The 21,551-nt window shown below is 46.4% G+C and overlaps 1 long non-coding RNA gene across 4 annotated transcripts; it reads right to left on the minus strand.

Moving 5' to 3' along the window:
* Positions 1 to 5,996: 5,996 nt before the first annotated feature.
* Positions 5,997 to 9,648, minus strand: LOC124702525. 4 transcript variants are annotated; one of them, XR_007002534.1, is made up of 5 exons: positions 9,567 to 9,639; positions 7,658 to 7,720; positions 6,734 to 6,802; positions 6,566 to 6,649; positions 5,997 to 6,474 (listed from the first exon to the last, which is right to left on the minus strand). It is a non-coding gene; the product is annotated as an uncharacterized LOC124702525 (long non-coding RNA). The 4 variants fall into 4 exon arrangements; XR_007002533.1 differs by having other exon boundaries at positions 6,734 to 7,720; positions 9,567 to 9,648; XR_007002532.1 differs by lacking the exon at positions 9,567 to 9,639 and having other exon boundaries at positions 7,658 to 9,542.
* Between the last annotated feature and the right edge of the window lie 11,903 nt (positions 9,649 to 21,551).

Below are 21,551 nucleotides of genomic sequence, written 5' to 3' on the forward strand. Positions count from 1 at the left end.
GTTGAAGAAAATTAGGGTTCGTGGGTATAGGTAATGGAGCCTACCGAAAATATGGAATGGAAGAGATTAATGGTAAGGGACTTGCCCAAATGGCTTTTCCTAAGAAATTCAGCCTTTCATGGTTTGCACCCGGTACCGTCTACTCCTTTAGGACGTGTTTGGTATAATGTTCCTATTTTGGGATCCACGGGGATAGGCTCGTTTTTTGTTGCCCGTTCAAAACGAGCTCCGAGCCAATTTCGGCACTTCTTTTGGAGCCTAGGTTACATCTAGTGGTACATAAGTGTCACTTTGTTTGGTTGCTCACATACTTTTCTTAGCCTCACCCTTTTATCATCATCATGGCATTATCCCACCTATCACAAGCATCACCATGTTGTCTTTGATGAAACCGGACATCACCATGAGACCTCCGTAGACGCTAGCAAGCCATGACTACACCTATCACAAGCATCACCATGTCGCCTTCGACGAAGTCGGACACCACCATGCGCCACCGTCCACACCGACAAGCCACGACTACACCCATCAAAACCATCATCAGTCGTCGTCCACGAAGCCGGACACCACAATGACATCACCTTCTACGACGGCGCGGAGAAATAGCACCATGTCGTTGTGGTCCACGACGGCGCGCGGAAATACCACCATGCTGCCGCTGAGAAGGGTATATACCACCATGGATTACCACCTCTCTGCTATCATCACGTACTCGCCGTTCACGAAGTCGGGCACAAGGCCTACCAGAACGACGCGTGAAAATACCACCACTACGCTGATGACGGTGGCGGTGTCTACCACCATGGATTACAATCTCTCACCTCTGACCTACCATGACCATTTTGCCGTCCATGAAGTGGGGCAGAAGGTCTACCACGACGGTAGTTGGAAATACCACCAAGACGCCACTGATGATGGATTACGTTCTCTCACCACTCACCTACCATGACCATGTCGTGATTCACGAAGTTGGGCACAATGCATACAATGACGCGCACAGAAATACCACCATGCCGCTGCCGAGGGTGGTTGACGAGGGAGCTCCTCGGTAATGCCCACCATGAGGGACTTAGGGTTAACGGAATCCTGCGGGCTAACACGAGACATCGGATACCACACAAACGGGGAGAGAGATTTACCCTGGTTCGGGGTCCTCGATGAGGTAAAACCCTTACTTCCTGCTTGTCTGACCTTGATTTATCTAGTAAAATAGGTTACAATGGGGTAGCCGATAGACTACTATGGTCAACTCGTCGGGAGGCAAGGATTCTAGGGTTTGCGCTAAGTTGCGGTGGTCTCGTGTATTGTGGTTCTCGTCTTTCGGGAGGCCCTCTCCTGGCCTTTATATAGCAGGCCAGGTCCCGAGTGTCCTGTCCGAACTCGGCTAGGTTACATTGAGATCTAATCTAATCTTTTCTTTATCGATGCCTTCTTGCCTTGTTCGTCCAGAATCCATCTTCTGGTAGGTTTCCTTCATTGCAACCGACGTGCAGGCCCACCTTGGTCTTGGACAATCTTCATGGGCCCCTAGTTGGACCAAGGGAGGTAGACTAATGTCAGGTACCCGAAGGTTAATGCACACATCAGTGGTTAGCACCATGAACCGATAAACAAGATTATCAAGAAGACAAGTGAGACTTTGAGCAACAGGTTACAATACACCCAAATAAAATACCACATACGTACTAGTTACAGTATACTAGCGAGTATCCATCTACGTCCACCGAAATAAATAAATAAACTTGCAAAACGGGAGTTGTACCTAATGGTGAGGTGAACTTACTCAAAGAAAATTTCAAACGGTCAACCATGTGTGATGAATTTTACAAAATTCACTCAAAAAGCTCCAAACATGAAATTTGTGATTTACGGTTGATGAAATTCGAAATCGATTATCGAAATGTATTCATATCATCGACACACGTCTTTTTCCTGTACAACTTATTTTAATTTAAACCATGGTTGTGTTGATTTGAAGTGAGTGGGTGAAGGAGTTTGAGGGAGATTGAACCTAAACAAGGCTACCTTCCTTCGGTTGCAAAGGTTGCATCGTTAGAGCTAAGAATGGAGTAGGTCCAGTGCAAAAGGTAGATTCGAGCGTTTCTCCAGAGACATGTCTAGAGGTGCTCTGAGAATCGGTTGGACCACAATGCAATGGCTTTCAGGGCAACCAAACGACCCATTTTTCCTCCTCAGGTACTAGCCAAGTGACATGCTACCTACCAAACAAGCCTGTATTAGTGGCATAAAATATGTAAGGGCTACTGATTAATCCTTTGTTATGGGCGGGGACGGAAAATAAAATACTTTCCACCTAAACTTTTATTGACAATACGCCATAAATGTTGGATTTTAATCGTACCTACACGAGTGAAGGCATGCCTTGCGGCCTCTATATTTTACTATGTTTGGTCTAATTTATATTTTTATATATGTTGGTCTTTATGTGAATTAGACATTGATGAACAATCATTGCCAAAATAATAATACATTTGTACACCTATGGAGTGATCATGGCTCCACCTGATGTGGTCACACCTAAATGGGTCCCCCCATATTAGTATACCTGGTATTGCTCAAGCAATGGCCATGAAGATATTATCGGAGATTCAAGAGTTAGGCCGCACAAGATATCCGATCGATGGCCCATAGAGTCAACGTGTATAAGAAGAACAGAGTTCGGAAACGAAAGCTTGAAACATTGTAACCTACCTGAACTCGGTAACCTGAGACCTGGCTTATTCTATAGAAACCAGGAGGGGCCGCCAGGAGATAGAAAAAGACAAGAGAGACGTGCATCAAACCCTAGCTACGCTTTTATGTGCTCTCCCGATGGGAGTACCCTTTGTACGTGTTTTCCAACTCTCAAAAAATATCATGACTCTTGTTTGACGATGTTGAATATTGGCGAAGTTATGAGATACCCTTCCTTATTTCAGGTTAAAATACTTGACCCGCCAAGTACTTCGAGTCCTATAGAGAATCAACCTTTCAAACAATCAACAACCATCTAATCGCATGTGCCCGCATCCAGTAACCAAGCTTCTAGGGATACTGGCGCCTCCACTATTGCGTTTCTGCAAGAGCAATTGAAGTCTTTGACTCAAAAACTGAAAGCTTCAAAGGGTTTAGTACGTCGATGTTTGGAGGAACAAAGCAAAATGGGCACTCGCAAAGCAAGACTTTCTCTGGAAGATATTAGGGAGGTGAATGAGCAACTGCGCAATAAGTGACTCGCCAAGCCCCCGAGTGCCTTCAATCCTTAATTACATTAGCTTCATCACTAACTTTATCAGTGCACAGTTGCATATAACAAACCTCAAGAGGAGCAACATCGAGTGAGGAGCCGAGTAAACAATCTTTGTGATGCCGCTCCACGAGATGGTTCCTTATTTTGGGAAAATACCAATAATGGTTATGCACTAGCTTTGCTCCAGGATCGAGCTACCGAAGTTTGTAATTTTACTTAGCGGTGTGGCACGACTCTATCGATTATTTATAAGACCATGTTTCCTCTGAACCGCGGAGCCGAAGGATTCAAAGATTTAACGACGATCTTTTGCTCCAGTGAATCAATCCGAGGTTGCCTTCGAGCCTAGATGATTGGCGGTGCGCGAGTGGTATTAGGCTTTCTTCAGGTCCATCACCCTGAAACTGACTTGAGGAAAATCCCCAAGCTGCCGGGCTCTGGTGTAAGCTGGGATATGACTGAGCATTATGCGGCTACCGACCTTCCTGCGCAGCAGATTAGAGCAAGTTCAATAGTATAGCCATCAACTGGCTATACGAAAGATGTCATGCCATCTATAGGTAACATGTAGCTAACATGTATAATAATGGGAAATACATATTGGCTCTCAGGTGCCACACATCCCTATACATGGAAAAAATAAAATAATATATTAAAAAAAGTTAAAAAAAATTAAACTTATTTGGGAATCAAAGATGATCAGGTATTGTACTTGAAACAAAATATTTTCCTAGGAAATCACTTTTATTGTATCTTGGGTAAAAAAATAAACTCTAAACACACCATGACCAGGTACTATTCACTTTATATTCGTCACAATTTTGTCTTTTTTGCCCTGGAGACCATGGAAATCATTTCATTTCCAAACATTTCTTTACGAGTACAAACTTGATCACCCTTGGTTTCCAGGAAGATTAAAAAAAATTGACTTTTAAAAATTACTATAATTTTTTCGGTCTATGGGGTTGCGTTGCACCCGAGAACCAAAAGTCCGCTTCCGTACAATAATTGGCTATATAAATGTACTACTTTATTAATATATGGCCCACATTTCACTCTCACAAAATGCCTAGGATCACGTGCTACAACTGGCTCTTACATGAGAGCCCACTTGCATTCTCTCACCTCTTCTCTTCCCTCCAACTAAGCACATAATATTATATTTAAATCCTTATAGCCTGCTTCCTAACCCTTATTGTACTTTCTCTTATTTCTATCACTGAGACCGAAGAGGATTGGATTCTCACTCATCATGTGAAAGAGGAACATGGTTAGTACCCTTTAAACATGCAACATTTTGATTAAAAAATGTTAATGTTGTAACTTATAGGTAGGGGTGGAAATTGGTAGTGGATAGTACATATTATCCAAAATCCGTATTCGAGAAACTGAAAATGGAAATGGTAACATCTGAATCCGTATGTCCGTGAAAATGGATATGGTAAATATTCGGATCCATTAAAAAAATACAAATATGGTATTGAATTTTGAAATAAATGTGGCTATGGAAATAGTTATATCCTTATCCTAATAAGATTATGTTAGCCAATTTTAGTAATTCAACACCAATATCCATATTAACTAACCCACAGAAACTAACAAATCAATCAAATGCTCTTTATGTGATTGAACTTGAAACTACTATGCATTATATCAGTGTATTTATCTCTCTACTAGTATATAGTTGGCTCATTATAAGACACGGGTCTATTATTTCTTTATATTCATATCCACTCTGAATTGAGTAAACATCTGATTTGTATTCGTATTCGAGTAATATCCGTTCCGAATTCATATTCGGCAAGATCCATATTCGCATTCGTATTCGTTTTTAAAATATGAAAATGGATAGTGAAAAGGCACTATCCGATCTGCATATGATCCGTTTCCACCCCTACTTATAGGTGTGTGTAGCATATAAAGCTTTTGTTTTCTCATTTTGTGGATCCGTTCTCCCTGCTAAACTCTTTATGTTAGCCTGATGCCTGTAATCTACGCACCTTGTCAGCCGGGTTTGCAACTGGGCTACAGTTTATCAAGGTGTCAATTATCTCACGTAGAGTGTAAAGGGCATACGGAACCGGTTAATATGTGAGCGGGTGTTCGGCAGCCCCCGAGTATCGGGTTTGTAATAGGAGAGGAAATGTAAGCTCTTTCATAGAGGAACTTTAGACTTTATTGATATAGCATAGCTCAGACATTGCGGGCTAAGTAGCCTGGCTTAAAAGCCTTATTGGAAGAGTAATTTTTAAAAATCTTTAAGCATAAGCGACACCAATACTTTATGGATTGAAGTGCTCGACCCCTGCAGACTCAACTTTGTATTGACTGCCCATAGATAAAGTAGCACTATTAGTCGACTCCTTGAGCCTTGTGAGATCTCCTTGCATAAGGGCCCTGGTATCTTTAGCTTTAGGTAAGTACTAGATGGACCTAGCGCGCGTTGCAGCGCCGTTCTTCACCACTGGCATTTAGATTTTTTGGTGCAACACGTATGCTTCAGGATGCATACTGGCAGGCGCCACCGTCCGTGTGCAACCAGCAACCACAACATCCGAGCAGACACCTCGAAGCAAAGCGAACCAGAACCACACGGTAAGAATTAGGACACACACAAGCAAGCAGAAATGCTCCCATTTGAAGTCTGAACCTAACAGCCCCACATGATCCATCTGTATCAAAACCATCATCCAGTTATGCATTATGAATTTAATCGTGCATACTTGTCTCACTCGCAAAACTCCAGTACAACAAAAGCACCTCATAATAATGCATCATCTTCATGTAAAATTGTGTAAAAGCGGCAGAAGTATCAGGCTGATTTATCCAACTAAAATCACATTTACCAATAATACAGAGTCCACATCAAAGCCCCTTAATGGTCTCTTGCTCAGTTATTGATTATAGCAAAAACTTCAGGAGCACTGTCAATAACTACTTATAATTAGACGATGACAGATAACTAAAAGCTAAGAAAGAACATTACTTATTCTTCTCTTAAAGCTATCAGTACAATCAGCAAGGCAATCGGGAGGATTTTAGGCTCTGAACTTCTGACCAATCCCTCTATGCCTTGGTGAGAGATTCCTCCTTTTGTGGATATTATTTCCATCTAAATATGTCTGGTAAGACAATGACAGAGTGAGGCTCAAGAATGAGTGAGGTTCCTCCACTTGAACCATTTACCAGCCTCCAAAAGATCAAATTACCAGTCTAGGATTTACCTATAACAGGGGAATTGTTTGTAAGATGGGAGTTGATTACATGCATTTTATACATAATCTCTAAAGAAAGGTTAGGAGGTAAAATACATACCTAGAAATTTACACTTCACATACAGAGAAAATATATTTTCAGTTCACTGTGAAGGCTCAAGAATGCCTAGTCCCAATTCTGTATCTTCGAAAAACAAACATCTCTAGCCATATGTCAACTATATAAAAAATAATAACATTATAAATCTCTGCTAATGTGGATACTCACATCTTAAGAGATGTAGGTAAGGAGAAGTACGTCTTAACCCTCCTGATATCACCTCTCCCCAATAGCCTCCTAACTCAGAATTAAAGCATGTGTGAGTCAGAAGATAACTTTGCTTCATCTATACGAAGATATCATCAAGCTCCTCTAGCAAAACCTTGTTTTGTTAAGGTTTTAATACCAATACGTTGTATGCCACAATATCATATGCTAACCTTTTTCCCAAAATAACAATGAATAAATCTACATTCTGTCACCCTTAAGCAACACATCAATTATAATATTTGAAGTCCCATATTACAGCTGATATCCCATCGAGCGTAGGTCCTAAAGTATATAGAGTGCTTCAGCAACACAAGGTTTTTACGAAGTTTTGGGACAATTATGTTGTAAGTCATACCATCTAGCGATAAGCTGCTAAGATAGAGTTCATTTGAAGGAATCCCATGCAAAATATGTTGTTGTTCTCTCACAACAACACTGGTAATAAAGACCTTCCTAAAAGAAGGTAAGGGTAATCCGATAATCATGTATATAGCAAATTCATAAAACTAAACCCCATGTATCCACAAGAAAAATGACCATATATGGAGTTAATATTGTGCAATAATTATCTGTAGAAGCACCAACTTCCTATAGTTTCAATTTTAGATAATTCTAGTAGGACAAGATCAGAAGCTTTGATTTCCATCCATATATTTTAGAAAATCTAAAAACTGGCAGTAACAGGGAGTAGGAATTGGCTTTTCAAGTCCTATGTGAAGCATACTAAGAAACGGAGGAAGAAAATACAACACAAGTCAACAAACCGAACTCACAACAGCAAACAAGATGGTTCCTTGAACTAAAGAGAGAACATACATGCAGTGAAATAACATACCAGATATTGTTACCAAATAATATCAGCATATCCCTATGTTAACATACCGCTTTGCTGCTCTGTTTTTTGCTGCCAACGTTTTGTTTGTTTTGTGGCTTGTGTCTTTGTGCCTGCAGTACAATGGTTCTCAACTAAATAAGACATACCACAAAATGGAGAAATGATATACCGAAGAAAACCTACAATGCAACTGAAACCAACAACTCGTTCAAGAGCTCAATAGCGTGCATCCGATTTAAAAAACCTGAGCACACCCATATAGGCAAACGGCAAAAACAGCTCGCTTGAGCAGAAAAAGTTTGAATTCGGCACCAAAACTCAGCACCAGCACAACCAGCCAACACTATTCCAACATAAATCCAAGACTGCCAATTAATAACAACATTTCCATGATAGTAATATTAAACTTTCATTATCTCCAGGCTTAGAAGATTGAGCAGCAATGAATTTGAGAGATAGCTATACCAAAATTAGATAGAACCAAAATCTCAAGGGATGCTAGGAAGTTTGTGCATGTAATATTCAGTAAAGTATTTGGTTCACATGTAGTGCAGATTACACGGTTGAATCTCGAAAGATTAAAAAAGAAGAAGTTGGGTCGAAAAGCAGCAGACTATTTTGGTAGTATATATAATACTTTTTAGGCAGTATGTACATTTTTTTACGTAAACTTATTTTTTGCGTATACATATGCATGTATTTCAAATATATAGTGCAGACGACATGCTCACTTGCATTTTGTTCACCAAACTTGGTTTAGAATATCTTAGATATAGTGTAAGAACATACTCAAACCGATAAAGTATCGTACATACTTCTATATGGTAGTATATTAGATATGGGTGTAACTACACCCAAGGGTAGGAAGTATTTAGTGTCAATACATGGTTAATATGAAGCTAAACAGCAGTACACCAACTCCTAACCAAGAGAATGGTCCCATCAACAATTGAACCTAGAAGCCAAGAAAGAGAGCACCAACAACGTGTTGGGAGGCAGTTGGACCAGCCACCGCAGAGGCTGAGGCCACGGGCATCGACAAAGAAGCGCCAACAAGGGCAGCCTCATGGCAAGCTGGCACTGCATCACACCACAGAGCCTAATAGCAGCCGCAGCCCCAAACACCAGTTCCATTAACTATCAGAAGTAGTGACTATTTTCATGGTAAGAAGGTTCTATCTTGTTGCGTACCTTTTGGACCAGCAAAAAGGATTTCAAAACAACTAACAGTCATGTAAATCGTGAAAAAAATTGCATGCCAGGGTTGAGATTTAAAAGAGAAACCTCAATCAGAAATTCAGCTGAGATTTAAAAGAAGGTTTCTTCTGACTTGCCCCTGGAGGCAAGAACCTCAATCTAATCATTATATACAACAGCAAGCACAGATATAGCATGTATAGGAACATCAGCTGTACAGGTAATATGACATGATCTAACTTCGCAAGTGTCAATCTAAAAAAAACACCACACGCCATGATACAGACATTGTAGCTCTAATCTACCAGAAAAATGTAGGTAACTATAGTATGGAAGCAGTGGGCAGCAGATTCATTTAGTACATTAGCTGTGTATAGTCAGTCAACCAACATTCTTTCACACATACCACAGTCACAAATTCAAAACTGAACAAAACCCATAATAAGTCAATGTTGCTACCGAAATCCCTAAAGTACTAAACTGCAGGCCCGTAGACACATTTTTTGTCTGAAAGAACATGACACTAATTCCATCCAACTTGAAAACAACTACACCTAGAAGATAAGCCTGCATTAGAGACCGGCGCAATCAGAATCGAATTTGTGTCCAGCCAGTCAAATCCCGAATCCACGCACCTAAATCCCTAGAAACCATGCCCATATGCGCACAAGGTAAGCATCCACACAAGACACAACCCGCTCCAATCTCATCGGCCACTACCGCAGAAACATGAAATAGAAGGAAAGAGGGGGAAATAACCAGCGAGAAGGAGGAGCCGCCACGGACAAGACGTACGGCCACCGCGGCGTCGCCCAAGCTCGCACGCACCGCCGCCGCCCAGCCACCACCGCAGCGCCCCCAAATCTCCACGCACCGCCGCAGCCCAGCCACCACCGCAGCGCCCCCAAATCTCCACGCACCGCCGCAGCCCAGCCACCACCGCAGCGCCCCCAAACCACCACGCCCTGCCGCAGCCCAGCCACCACCGCAGTGCCCCCAAACCACCACGCCTTGCCGCAGCCCAGCCGACGAACAGGAAGAGTAGGTGAGCCCGCAACGAAAAGAAAAGAGAAGGAAGAGAAAGACAGAGCAAAGTGTCGGGCGCCACAAAAATTTGGCGATTTACACAAAAATAACCTAAAAGTGAAAGAAAAGCACAGACTAACCCTCCAGCCAAACTATTTCACCAATCTAACCCTTTTGTGTGGCGTCCCTCCCACGGGCGCCACACATGCCCATGTGGCTTCCCTCCTGCCGGCGCCACTGTCCCAGCCGACGTGGCCCCCTCGCCGCCGAGCCGGTGCGCCCATCCGGACGTGGCGGCATGTGTGGCTCCCCTCCCAACGGCGCCACACATGCACTTGTAATCCCCCAAAACATACCGTGAGACAAATCTTACGGGACTTAGCCGTTTTGCGAGGCTCGATGTGTGGCACCGATGCCACGGGCGCCACACTAGCTCGTGTGGCGCCGATGCCACGGCGCCACACATAGAGGCTCGCGAAACGGCTAAGGACTTATCGTCCGAGCCCCCGGATGTTTTCGACCCAATGGTTCATATATGTTGGCATGTGTGGCGCCGATGCCACGGGCGCCACACTAGCACTTGTGGCGCCAGTGTGAAGGGCGCCACACATGGACTTGTGTTGAAAACATGAAAAATCCTACCAAACTCCAACGGTTACGAGTATAACATTGGACACAACAAGTAGCAATTTCATGACATACACATATAACACTTCATAGGTCACATTGTAGCACGTAGATTCAAACAACAAGTAGCATTACAGACCATGGTTCGAAATGACATAGGGTTCACAAATCGATACTTATGAATATATAGTTCACAACAACACGTAGCACATCCTAGTAGCGTCCTCGACGTGCCGTCCTCGCGGGCTGCTTCCGGACGGCCATCCTCTTCGTCCGCTGTCGTGGCTGTTGTTGCTGCTGCTCCTGCTGCTCCTGCTCCTCCTGCTCCTCCTCCTCCTCCTCCTCCTCCTCATCTGAAGAGAACGGCTCGTTGTTCCTCATCCTCGATAAAGCTGATCTCCGCGGCGGCCCATCATCCTCCTCAGTGACAACCTTCTTTCCTCGGTTGACATAATCTTCCGGAGTGTACCGGTTTGGAGCCTTGCCCCTTGGCTTCAACTGGTAAGCTGACCGTGGGGCTTGCTTGGAGGTATGCTTTGGAAGTATGCCTTGACTCGGAATTAGGTCGTCCTCGGGAGGAATCTTCGTAAACATGAACACATGAGATTACAAAAGTTGAAATTAGTAAGAACATGTTTGACGAGCAACAAAATAGTCCATACCTGCGGTTCTTCAGAAGAGGAGGACGTAGGGATTTCGCCTTCGCGGCAACCTAGCAAGTTCGCTAACCGCCACATCTTTCGTGCAGTGTTCTGCGTCAAGGAACTCATGGTTACAAAGCCACCAGAACATAATAGTGTACATTCAAAGTTGGTGATCATACCTTAATGAAATGCCGCAACGGTCCGACAGGTTTTTCTTCTCTACCGCTCTGCTCCCATATAATCTCGCACTCCTGAGCTGTTTTTTGGATCTCCTCCCGCTGTGACAAACATAGCATACACAATTTAAGCGAGCACATGGCAATCTAGATGATGTACTATTTAGTGAGAGAATCCATTACCACGAAGTTCAGCTCGGAAGCAATAGAAGTCGATCTCCCTCTGCGAGCAAAGGTGTCGTGCTGGCTTTGCCCAACCTCATCGAACTCGGATGGGGTCGTCCAAGATCTCCTCGGGATACGCGTGCTTAACTAACTCGATACGCGTGTTCTCATGGAACCACCGGAGGTAGTTGTTGAAAGCGGCCAAGTCGTGAGGCACAATCTGCTCGGGGCCAGCATTCCGTGCCGCTTCCAAACGGTGTTGGAACGCCGCGATGTGGCCGCTATGATGGACTGGCCAATTTGTGATCTTCCTCTCGCCGCTGCCTATCAAGCCCGCAAGAATCAACAAGTTAGTTTGTACCTCTTCTATCAAGAATCTTCCATCGCATGATTCCGAAGTTTACCTATGAAGCGCCTTGTCCGTGTCTTGCCACGGTGGTGGGCACTCCGATACAGCCCAAACCTGTCTCATCACTCTTTGCGGCTGGTGGTGTTCAACAAGCCACATGCATATGAGTGGGCAGCGCATACGCCAGAACCGCGCCTCCTCCGTGCACTTGTGGTTGAGGTCAGCCATCCCCGCGCCAATACGGTAGTAGCTACCATATGGCTCCCATTCCACCTGCAGCATACAAATATTTAGAACATGCCGGTAGAATCAATCAAAACTAGGATTGCAACTCCGCGGTGATCGGTTACCTGCTCGGCGGTAAGAGTGTCCAACTCCGCGAGTGTACTGCCTGTACATGACCATTGGATCGCTCGTCATCTCCGAGACATTGTCCCAAAGGTATGCCCAAGTGGGCTCCCGATCGAGGAAAGTGAGGGTGATGAGGCCATGGCGTCTCGGTGAGTACCCCGGGACGCCCAAGCCGATAGGCGGTCCCAGCTCCATACGGAAAGTAGGAGCATGCATCCACCAATACCGCCGCTCCCGGTCCTCGCTCCCCAGTCCTGCGACAAGCTTCGTCCAACTGCGTACATAAGATATTTGGTTACTACTTTGTCTAGCACACTACTATAGGAAAATAGTACATAGAACAAATAATCACCTGCCGGTAGAGGTAGGCAAGTGCCGCTGTTCCCCAACTCCTCGAAATCATGTACCATAAGTACACGCGGGCGTACGTCCTCCGAGTGTCCTCGTCGGCCTCTTCCGGGCATTCTCCAAAGTTAGTCCTGATCCATTCGAAAGACGCGCCGGCGGGAACTCTCTTCTTTGGTTCGCATGGCAGCGGAGGAGCCCCGCCAATAAGCGCCTCCATCTCGCTGGAGCCACCCATCGAAGCTGTGTTCATACACGGTGGCTCGCCCCGAATAGGTAGTGCAAGGATCATGGAAACATCCTGGAGAGTAGGGGCCATCTCGCCGGCCCTCAAGTGGAAGGTGTGAGTCTCCGGCCTCCACCGGTCGACAAGGGCGGTGAGTGCCGAGGGGTTCATGTGTGGCCCCCACGGCTTACAAGGGATATGAACGGCATAAGACCGGTAGGCCGGATGAACTCCGTGTACCTCTCGTCATACGGTATATCCGATGTGCCATGGTAACGAATCTTCAAAGGGTGAAGATCCGTTCCCCTCTCCGTCATATGAACAGCCCGGTGCATCCTGTCGTACTCTTCATCCGAAGCCACACCATCCTACATGTTTACACAACCATATTATGAGTCATTCCACTAACAAAAATGAGCAACACATACATGAGAGTTCATATCCAAATACATGAGAGTTCCATACATACACACATACATTCATATCTAGGGTTCCAACAAATATTTGGTTCAAATATGAGTTATTCCATCACAAATAGTAGACATTTCAAGACATACATACATAGAATTTGAACACATACATATCCATTTTATATCTACATAGCCAAATCTAGGGTTCATATCCAAATCCACCAACATATCCAAATCTAGGGTTCATATCCAAATCCACTAACATATCTAGGGTTCCTACACATACACATTCAACACTTACATAGCCATTTTATATCTACATAGCCAAATCAAGGGTTCATAGCCATTTCAACACATACATAGCCATTTCAACACATACATAGCCATTTCAACACATACATGTAAAATTTCATATCTAGGGTTCCACCAAATCTAGGGTTCATATCCAAATCCACCAACATATCCAAATCTTGCTAGGTTCAGAGCCAAATGCACTAACATATCAATGGTTCATATCTAAATCCACCAACATGAATTTCCATGTCTAGGGTTCATACCCAAATCCACCAACAATAGTGGACGAATCAGAGGGAATCGAAGGGGAATACCTTGAGGAATGGAGGAGGAAGGACTTGGCCGGATAGATCTGACGATTCCTTGGTCGATTTGGTGGGGGGGGGGCGAAGGGGAGGCGGGCGGCGGCGGCGGTTGGGGAGGAGAAGCAGAGAGAAGAGAAAGAAGAAAGAGAGGGTCGGGCTGGGCGCGGGTGCGGGCGCCACACTTAAGTGGATGTGTGGCGCCCGTGGCATCGGCGCCACACAGGCTAGTGTGGCGCCCGTGGCATCGGCGCCACACATCGAGCCTCGCAAAACGGCTAAGTCCCAGAAGATTTGTCTCACAGTATGTTTTGGGGGATTACAAGTGCATGTGTGGCGCCGTTGGGAGGGGCGCCACACATGCTGCCACGTCGGATGGGCGCACCAGCTCAGCGGCGAGGGGGCCACGTCGGCTGGGACAGTGGCGCCGGCAGGAGGGGAGCCACATGGGCATGTGTGGCGCCCGTGGGAGGGGTGCCACACAAAAGGGTTAGATTGGTGAAATAGTTTCGCCGGAGGGTTAGTATGTGCTTTTCTTTCATTTTTGGGTTATTTTTGTGCAAATCGCCGTGCGAAGAGCCGTGCGAAGAGCCGGTCGAAACCAATCACGAACCGACCCCGACAGAGCTTTCCTCGCTTACACGTAGCGCACGCACCCTACATGGGCCCCGCGAAAACGACGGGCAGAGCGCCCAGGGACGCTCCCAACCCTGGGAGCTTAGCTCTTAAAGGATAATGTGGTACGGCCGTAAATCGCGTGTACGCATGTCGTCCGAGTATGGTGTGGTACTGTGAAGGCCAGTCGATGACTTCGAAGGTAATCCTCTCATTCCGATTGTTACGAGGTTCACCAAAAACGACATCGAGGTCAATTTTTCCTATAGGGACAATTGGTTTTCCCGGTATGACTCCATAAAATCCAGTTTCCGAAGGAAGTAGATTTTCCATGGACTGATTTAGAAAAAATGAGGTTGATTCAACTACCTCCTTCCATGAAGACTTTGATCATCTCATACCCTCCAAGTCGAGCCTTAAGCACGAGAGCGGAGTGCCCTGGGCATGGTACACGAAGGTGGTGATCAGTTCGATCGAACCCGATGTATTGTTCTGATCAGTCGAGGTACTCTGATGTAGTAGGAGGTGCTTTCTCGGCTAAGCTGGTCTATCGAGTAATCAATTTTTGATGCTTTCGTGAGAGACTCCCCTTCTGGCAATAATGCTACACCTACGGGAAAGTTCTACGTAAAACTCCTACGGGATGACGCGCCGTCCGACGTGGAGACCACGATCGCTAGACGGAAGAGGCTGAGAGATTGACGGGAAAAAAAAACAGAGAAGAGGTCAAAGCTAGTAACGGAAATCACCATCTTCTATCATCTCCCAATTCCCAGAATCCCCGTCCCTTCTCTCTGGCCGGCGGCGGGCTCGTACTGATCATCGGCGTGAGCAGCAAGGTTCCTCAATGGCGTGACATGCAAGGACCCACGACGCAACGCCGGGAGGTCCTCCTAGGATCGGCAAGGCGAGCTGCCTGCCTTGTCCAGACGCCTCTTCCCCTGTGTTTGATCGGAGATTCAGTCTTATTTGGTACATCCTCATAGCTTAAATACATTGAAGTTACGCAAGAAACACTTTCACACAAAAGCTTCAGGATTGGCATATGTATCAACAAGCAGGGCCGGTCCATAGATTTCGGGGGCCTAGGGCAACACGGCACCAAGGGTCCCTTCTTTACCGTGTCGAAGCTTTTTAGGGCAGGGGGCCATGGCCCCCTACTATGGAGAATTTCTTAAAGATATATATTTATGCTAACTTTCTAAATTTTATTCACAATTTAAGTACGATTGGTGTTCTTGGCACCCTTAACAATCTCCGTCATGTTCCGCCATTTGGTTACGCATAATTTTAAAAAATATTATTAGTATTCCACAAGAGAAATATTTGGGTAATGCAATAGCAAACTAAATAGTATTTACATTTGAAAGATCCATGGTCTTTGGAATCTTGGTAAAGACATTGAAACTATTTATTTCTATTGATCGAGCAAACTATATATCATGATTCTTATTTTTACCATAGCTACATGTGTAATTTATGAGAGTCGGTGTTGTGCTTCATATTTGGAAAGGCTAGAGAGATATCATGTCACCGGGAAAAATTATATAAAAGTATTGAATATTTTTTGTAAAAGGAGTCGGAGTAGAGGTATGGCAAGCTGATTGGATCTTTTGTATTTTCTAGAATTATTCTAAGCCGTATGGCCTAAATAGTAACTGTTGGTTTTTATGGTATTAGGAATCGGAGTAGAGGAGCGGTAAGCTACATCATAAAACATCTATATTTTTTAGAATTATTTTAAACTATACAGCCCAAAGAATATATGTATAAGTGTATTAAATATGCAAACAAATCTTGGGCCAGGGCCCTAGCTCCTGGAGGCCTGGGCGCCCCTCTGCCCCGCCCTATGGGCTGGCCCTGTCAACAAGAATCATGTACTATGATGGAAAATTCTTCAGTCAGACAAATAAACAAACAGTGAAGCCGCCTGGAAGTTATTCGCATAGCTTCAGTAGTATGAAGCCTGGGTTTCTTCATGTGCAATATTCATCAACGGCATGGAGATACTCTGCAGTTTTTTTCTTCCTTTCATCTTATTTCTTTCAGTTGCCGGGCCATGCCTTGCTGTAATCAACTTTCTAACCATGCCAAAACTGAATCCAGCCACTTGTGAGATGAGTAGCCAACACAGTTCACAACTTTGATTCTGCATGATGGATAATCAGCGGTAATGGAGTTGCTTGCTTCGATTGATCTGCTAGCGTTCAAACTGCTGAGGGAAAAATGGCAGGGTAGCTAAAATGGCGCAGGCGCCCTGCTCAGTCAGTACGCGGACAATCCCCTTGTTGACATCGCTCGCCGGTGGACGTCGCGTCGAACAGCGAACTTGGAAGAAGAAAGGAGGCGGCACCCTGTCCAATCTGAACAAAGGCAAATCGAGCAGTACAGAGATTTTCCTTGCATAATTAGCGGTACATCCTTCTTTCTTTTATTTTTTCTTTTCTTTGCTTCAACTCCTTTTGTAACGCGGAGCGGCCGTGGCTTCCAAGTAGGACTACAGGTCATCCCGTAGGAGTTTTTACGTAGAACTTCCCCGTAGGTGTAGCATTATTGCCCCTTCTGGATCATACCGCACAGGCTTCCAAGTGGTTTCAGATAGACAACGTTTGCATGTGTAGTAAATGGGTTTTATTTGCTGTGCGAGTTGTTGTTGATGAGCGGCTGCAGCCACCGAGGCTCCGTGGTTTCCTGGTGGTGGGGATGGAGGAGGTGCATTGTAGGCAATCACTACAGGAATGTCGCAGGATGCCGACGGCCTCCGACCCTCGGCGTAGCACGCCCTTGCCCTCGGCGTACGCTACGCCGACGGGGCCTCTCGGCGTAGCTCCTCGGGGAAGGTCGGCCTCGGCAGAGCGCACGCGGCCGTCGGCGTAGACGGCGCCGTCGGCGTATCCGCAGAGGGCCGACGGCTGGACCCACCCGTCGGCGTAGCAACCCTCGGCGTAGCACGGTGACCGGCGCCGTCCGGCTAACGTCCGTTTGGGCTACGCCGAGCGTTGCCCCATCGGCGTATGGAGGCACGTGGCGCCTCCTGGCCGCATCTACGCAGACGCTACGCCGAGCGTCGCCCCGTCGGCGTATGGAGGCACGTGGCGCGTCCTGGCCGCGTCTACGCAGACGTACGCCGAGCGTCGCCCCGTCGGCGTATGGAGGCACGTGGCGCGTCCTGGCCGCGTCTACGCAGACGTACGCCGAGCGTCGCCCCGTCGGCACAGCCCGCGACGTGGCAAGCGCTGGGAGCTCGTAGTTCATACGCCGAGGGGGAGGCCCTCGGCATAGCCCTGACCATTTGGTCCATGTCGAGGCTATGCCGAGGGTTAGGCCGTCGGCGTAGCGTTGACCCAGATTTACCTTTTTGGCAAAATTGTCAGATTTCACAGTTTTTCACAGATTTCACAGTTTTCACATCACATATATTGCATAATTCACGGGACTTTGCACATAGACATCACATGAAGTTCAAATAGCTACAAATCATGGTCTCATAACATAGCTCCGGATACATAGCGTCGTGTCGATAAGATACATGCATGGGACAACTAGAGGAACTCGTCACCGCTAAACACCGGCCCGGGCCGATGCGCTGCTGTAGTAGAAGCTGCGGAAGAACCACCGGGAGAAGTACAGGGAGAAGTACCGGGAGAAGTACAGGGAGAAGTACCGGGAGTAGCACCGGGAGAAGGACCACCATGATGAACCGGTGTCATCTCCCTCCCACCACCCTGGTTCGCGGAACATCCCGTTCCCTACATACATGTTCCCGAGATGTTAGCAACTTGCGAGGCAAAGGAAAGTCGTAGTATTCGTTTTGGCGAAGAACTTACCGCTATTCTCCCATAGTATGTCGCAGCGAAACTTTCCTTCGATGGCATCAGTGGCGCCGGTCCCGGCAAGGGAGGCCACGGCCCTAACTCCACTGTCTGTCCAGTTTCCTTGGCCATCATCGACGTCTGCAAGATAGTTTACATGTCAGTGTTTGCAGAAATGAAGCATCAAATTAGGGGAAAGTGGGACTTGTCATCATTTGCGAAAAGAAAGGTAGGAACTTACATGTATATATGTCATGTACTCCTGGAACTCTTTCTGCTGCCGGTTATAGGCCACCTGATATTTTTCATAAGCGGCCTGTAGGCCGCCTCGAAGTCAGGCTACAATTTCAGAAATTCATATCTCGTTAGCACTTAGCCATGTATGAATGAAAGTCGGAAAGAGGATGGAAATGAGGGTAACATACGTCGTATGCGGGTCGCCGAGGCTGGCGACGAGGCGGGAGAGGGGGTTGTCCTTGGTGAGGCCCGCCTTGAGACGCGTGAAGGTCGTGGTGAGGGTATGCTTGACGGCCTTGTTCAGCATGGCGAGACGGCCATGCGGCAACCCTCCGGACGACAGGACCAACGACTCCTCGTCGATCTCCGCGCTCATGGGGTTATCCACCTCCGGGTGACGATGCCTCACCATCGCGCAGTAGTTCTCGACGTCCTCGGCGTAGGTGCCGAAGTACTCAGGGAGCGAGGGCTGAGGCTGCGAGAGATCGGGCTTCTTAAGCCGCATCTTGTTGTATATCTCGAGGTCAGAAATCTCCTCCTCGGGTCCTAACTCGGCCCTCTGCATCGCGAAAGGAAATGTTGTGAGTACCAACTTTGAACCTGACGGAAAATAAAATGTATACATACCGTCTTCCCCTTGTAGCGCTCGTAGCTGAGGTTGCCCCCACAGTGTGTGCCACCGTCGCCTCGGTTCTCCGCGTTCCGCCTCGCCACGGCTGCAAAGTCCTCGTCCATCTTGGGCCACCTCGTCCTAACCATCTCCTCCCATGCCTCGGCATGCGGCTCGGCCCAATCGGGGATAACCTGAAAATGCAATACTCAACTCAATCTAATGCAATTGCAACTTAGTAGCAATGTAGAATCTCATTGACATTTTACTCACTGACATGTAGTCCTCCACCGTCATCTCGTACTCGACCTTAGCATTCTTACCGACAATGTCCGACTCCGGACCCTCTCGCCTCTTTGTGCCCAGAAGTGACCCGCGGACGTGATCCTTTGGTTGTACCACACCTGCGGTGTCAACCTCTCACAAGTCGCCCGCAAAGTCATGTTCGCCGTCTCCTCAACCTCGGACGCCACACGATAAAAACACTTCAATCATGCAAAAAAAAACAATTGTGAGAGTCATGAGTTAGCACATTGGGGTCATCAAATATGAACGAAGCTCGAGAAAATATGTCTTACCCAAAACTTTCTCATCACGGCCTCAGCAGCCGTCGGGAAGCCTACGCCAGGGGCACTCTCATAGTCCGTCCAAGTAGTGGCTAGCTTCTTCTCGCCAGCGGGGACAGTGCCGAGGGGATAGTACTTGCCCGGCCAGAACTTCCTAAGCAAAGCTCCAATCATGCTGCTAGGCTGGCGCCCCTTGGCCCCCGGAGGAAATGTCCAATTGCTGCACATGAAAATCAAACATTAGCACATGAAAATCAAACATTAGTACATGAAAATCGAAATTGCCAAATTAGTACACTTACTCAGGGCCAGCGAGGAATAATAAGGGTCTTCGCCTCATGGGTCTTAGGCTCCTTCCTCTCGTCGGGGACTCTCGCTTCCCCACGAATCTTCAGTGGCTTCGGCCGCTCGTCCTCCTCCGGAGTCTCGAACCCGCGGCTAGAGTCCTCCTCGGCTCTAGACTCCGTCTCTGCCTCCTCTCTAGACGGCCCCTCCAAAAAGAACCCGGAAGCAACGTCGCCTCAATCCGAGGGTGGTGGCTCAAAGTCCGCTCCTCCCCAGCCACCTCCACCTCCACCTCCACCTCCAGCTCCACCTCCAGCTCCTCCCCAGCCACCTCCACCTCCAGCTCCACCACCTCGTCCCCGTCCTCGTCCTCGTCCTCCTCCTCCTCCTCCCGCGCCGTCCTCGTAACGCGGATTGCGACGCGGTGCCCTCTCACTCCTTCTAACATTGGTCTTGCGCTGTTGCATCTTCTTAAGCAAGCTCGACGAGTCCTCCTTGCCGCCGCTCATATTGTTCAATCACCTGCATTGAGAAAGAGAAAACAATTAAGAAGCATGTTGAAAAATATATAAATAGTAAGCATAAAGACACTAAACAATTAAGAAGCATGTTGAAAAATATATAAATAGTAAGCATAAATACACTAAACAATTAAGAAGCATGTTGAAAATAAATACTAAGCATAAAGACACTAAACAAATAAGAAGCATGTTGAAATATAAACACATAAAAGACCCTCACCAGCCGTCATCAATCTCATTGTCAATCTCATTTTGTTTCTCCTTGTCACTATCACTATCACTATCTTTTGAGTAGTAAGTTGGAGCTTGATAGACGGGTGGAGGATCATCATCGCTATCATCTTCCACTTGTAACTTCTCGAGCATATCTATGTCCTTTAGATCCACCACTGACTCACCACGAGGTTCTGCATCGTTCCTGAGGTCCTCTTCAAGAACACATTCTAACTCAAAGTGCCCGAAGTCCTCTTCCTCTTGATAGAAAATTCCCTCGTATGTTACAGGGTCAATGTTGTTGTAATCGTCCTCGGAGGGAATCGGTAGGTTACCATGTGGCGATACCTGGAACACGACTTCCCAGCCATTGAGTGCCGCTTTCTGGCATGGGTACGGCAAATCATAAACTTGCTTGGCTTGGTGAGCAACAATATAGACATCGGCTCCGGTATAGGTGGTGGAAGGCTTAACTTCAACTAACCCAATGGACTTGGTAATTCTCTCGTCCACCTCTTGGGTCGAACCAATGACACTTGAACACAACGAGATTGAGTTGTTTGTTTGTACGGTTGAAGGTCAGCTCGTATACATTCTCTAACCTCCCGTAGTAATCAAAGGTATCGGATCCTTTAGTGAAGACACCAGTATTTATCGTTTTTGGATTCGCCCGGCCCTTCTGGTGTGTCTCTGTATGGAATCAAAACCCATTCACGTCATACTTCTCATACTTCATGACGTCACGGTTACAACCTTGGGAAACACATCTCAACTCATATGTCATCTCAACGTTTGCATCAGCTCCCTACAAGCACGGTTCAAATTTGTTGTGTGCATTAGTTACGTGGAATAACAGGGAAAAGTCACATATTGGTAGGTAAGAGGGACAACTTAGACATTACTTTTTTCATGAACCAAGACACAAAGTTTATTTTTACTTCGGGAGCACCCTCTTTCAGTAGAGTGTCCA

This window comes from Lolium rigidum, chromosome 3 (genome assembly GCF_022539505.1).
Source record: "Lolium rigidum isolate FL_2022 chromosome 3, APGP_CSIRO_Lrig_0.1, whole genome shotgun sequence".
NCBI lineage: Eukaryota > Viridiplantae > Streptophyta > Magnoliopsida > Poales > Poaceae > Lolium > Lolium rigidum.